The following is a 3,479-nucleotide window of genomic DNA, read 5'->3' as shown; positions in this document are numbered from 1 at the left end:
GCCTCTCTTGAGGATACAACTTCAAATCTTTCCCAGATGTCCCGCTGCCCTAAGAAGTAGTGAATTCAGGATAACATGATCTTGCCAGGATTCTCTGCCTGGTCACGCATGATCAGACCACATTTGTCTCCTCAGGTTTTTTCCTTGCAGGATAATCACCCTTGACTAAACCCACCATTTCCATATCAGAGAAAGGAAAATTAGAAGCCATTATGCTATAACAATTTATCACTGACAGGTCATTTAAAATATAAAGACATTTTTGAAGGAGGGAATTGTAGAAATGCCAATTATAGCCACACTCACAGAGCTCTTAATAAGAAAAAAAGATTGATTAAATATAGTTACAGTTTGGAATCACAAAAGGCATGTGCAGAGCCTAATAATTCTGACGATTTTTGAAGACAGAGCACAAAGGATCAGCAGGAGAAATCTGAGGACTAATCTGCCTTTGGATTGAGAGCACTTTGAACATGGTACAGCACACAAAAGCCTAATTCACAGGGTCAGGAAGTGTTACATCACAGAATGAGCACTGAAAACAATCTAGGAAATGTTTAGATGGTAAAGGGTTTCAGGCAGAAAATATGGTTTAAAATGGATAGCATCTGAAAGAAATGTTACTTAGTGATGTAAATTTAGACGATGTAACTGTTAATGACTGAGGATAGGAATATGACATGAGATAACATATGCAATTAATAGGAAATTCAGGCTACTGCTAAGTCCATAAAAATGTAAAAATAGAATATACTGAATTATTTGACTAGATTAAAAAACATTAGGAGAAAGCTTAGTTATAATTATTTTAAATAAATATGTAGCACACAAAAATTGTCAGGTAATATAATACAAATGAGGATAAGCAGAGAAATAAATAAAAATTTTGCTTATACATTCAGGCAAAGATGTGAATAGAGAGCAGAAAAGTTATTAGGAGTTGGATGATAAGACTTTGCTTATAATAACTAACTGATAATAAAACCAAATAAAATATTAAAGCGTGAATAATAACCAAAATAATTTCAAGTGGCACAGACCATATTTTTGAGCAAGAACACTATTGCCTATTTTTTTTGTTGTTGTTTATAATTCAGTCTCCGTAGAGACTGTCAAAAATTGCCAATGCTGACTATATTTCAAGTCATCATGGCGGGGTATTGGGAAAAGTTTTCAATTAGCAATAATCACACCTTGGGTAAACCTTATTGGCTACGATACTGTCACTGTGCAAAGCTACTATTGCCTGTTATTCAGAATTGATGTTATATTATTTTGGACCTACAATTGATATATTTTTAAGACTTTTGTTATTTCTTTACATTTTATTCTTAGCTTCAGCAAGTCTGATGTTAAACATACATGACTTCTCTGCTTCCTCCTCTCACCTCTCCCCTAACACATACTTAAATATGCCCTAGAATATCTGAATCCAATTATAGGTAAATTAGCATAGTCAAGTGTACAGTGTTGTATTCTGCAAGTATTATATCACATATCCTCATTATTCTCTCCTGAATTTATATATTGTAAGTCATTGATGATCCCCATTACACAGGAGCCCTTTACTAAGGCCTTGCTTTACATGTGAAACTTCTTATTAAAGTTTTACACATAACTATATTTCTCACTAGCTGTGCCATAGGAACAAGTGAATGAATTTAACAGTGAATAGCCTATAATGGCATAGTAGGAGATTTCATCAGAACATTTGTATGGCATTATATTGAAGATTCCTGTAGCTAAGATTGCTGCTGTTTTTGAGTGTCTGTGATGTACAGGGATACTCTTCTGATGCTTTACACAAATTATCAAATTTAATGCTCACACAAGAAGCTATTAGATATAAATTATTTTTCCTATTTTATAGTTTGATATTTGAGGGACAGAGAAATAGCTATCACAAATACAATGTTCAATAATTTATTTTTTCCCAGCCAGTATTTTAGCCTTATCTTTCTTTAAATTTATACTTGGAATCACTTTGATACCTGTGCACAGAGAAATAGGACAGCAGCAAAGTAAATGGCTCACAACACGATTTTACCTAAGGTCATTTCTCTCCTACTAGGATGTTAGTTGAAGGTGTAAGATATAGATCATTACTGCAAAATAACTGTAAAATGTTCTAATCTTGATATGCTTCAGAAATAAAAGGACTGTAGGATGTTTGGTAAGAGAGACAGCTGTCTCTTGCCAGTAAAATATCATTCTTTCAAAACAATGTCTAAAGTTTCTCAACAGAACTGGCTTCATTTACATCAAATGAGGGTTTAAGATAGGGTATTACAAGATACTAATGATATTTAATCCACAGTACCTGGGACTAATTAAAGAAACATGCAAATTTTGAACATTGAAAGGCCACTGAAAATAACAGTCCCTATCTTACATTAATTTTCTGTGTGAATTTAAGACAGATTAAGAAAAGGTAGGCCGGGTTCGGTGGTTCATGCCTGTAATCCCAACACTTTGGGAGGCTGAGGCAAGCGGACTACTTGAGGTCAGCAGTTTGATACCAGCCTGGCCAATATGGTGAAACCCTGTCTCTACTAAAAACACAAAATTAGCCAGATGTGGTGGTGGGTGCCTGTAATCCAGCTACTAGGGAGGCTGAGACAGGAGAATAACTTGAACCGGGGAGGCAGAGGTTGCAGTGAGTGAGATTGTGCCATCGAACTCCAGCCTGGGTGACAGAGCAAGACTCCATCTCAAAAATTAAAAAAAGGTATATTATTACTCCATTGAAATATATCATAATAATAATCCAATATATGAATAAATTCTGCACTTGTTGCATTGCAAGATAAAAATAAATTGTGGCTGATTAAATAAAAGAGACAAAGGGATATGAAAGGATAAGCACTAACAGAAAAATTAAGAAGGAAAAAATGAAGAGAAATATATCACTTACAAAATAACAATACCAAAAAAGAAATTAACATAACAGTTCTCTGAAGGGGAAACATCAGGAAATATAAAATGCTAGAAAGGTGGCATTTATAATCATTATCTTAATTAATAATTTAAACTACTTTAGATAGAACAAAATGAATCACTGATCTGTATACATTTGATTAAAGAATGTCCCATTGTTCATTGGAAAGCAATTCGATTCAGGCCAGCAATAATTTTCTAGATGATGTAACTCAGAACTAATTAAAATGAAACACAATTTTAAGAATTTTTAAAAGAAATTTAGAATAGCTTTAGATTTTTTTACTACTAAAAGTAGTAAAAAAATTTAGGGTTGTAACAGAAATCAATCCCAGTTTTCCCTATTAAAGTTTTATATTAGTATGATACACTTCTCGTAATCAACAAATATTAATACTGTTGCTAAATAAAGTTGATACTGTATCCAGATTTCCTTAGTTGTTATCTAATGTTCTTTCTTTTCCCAGGATCCTATCCAGGTAGCCACATTACAGTTAGTGGTCATGTCTCCTTAGGCTTCTCTTGGCCATGACAATTTCTCA

At 33.5% G+C, this 3,479-nt stretch overlaps 1 non-coding gene across 1 annotated transcript; it reads right to left on the bottom strand.

Annotated features, from left to right (window-relative positions):
- Positions 1 to 1,097: 1,097 nt before the first annotated feature.
- On the bottom strand, positions 1,098 to 1,238 carry LOC116554701. Its single transcript, XR_004270280.1, has one exon. It is a non-coding gene; the product is annotated as a U4 spliceosomal RNA (small nuclear RNA).
- Between the last annotated feature and the right edge of the window lie 2,241 nt (positions 1,239 to 3,479).

Source organism: Sapajus apella, unplaced genomic scaffold (assembly GCF_009761245.1).
Source record: "Sapajus apella isolate SASKATOON/1434 unplaced genomic scaffold, GSC_monkey_1.0 scaffold1, whole genome shotgun sequence".
NCBI lineage: Eukaryota > Metazoa > Chordata > Mammalia > Primates > Cebidae > Sapajus > Sapajus apella.
The sequence above is the reverse complement of the archived record's forward strand: the minus strand, read 5'-3'. Positions and strand labels throughout refer to the sequence as shown.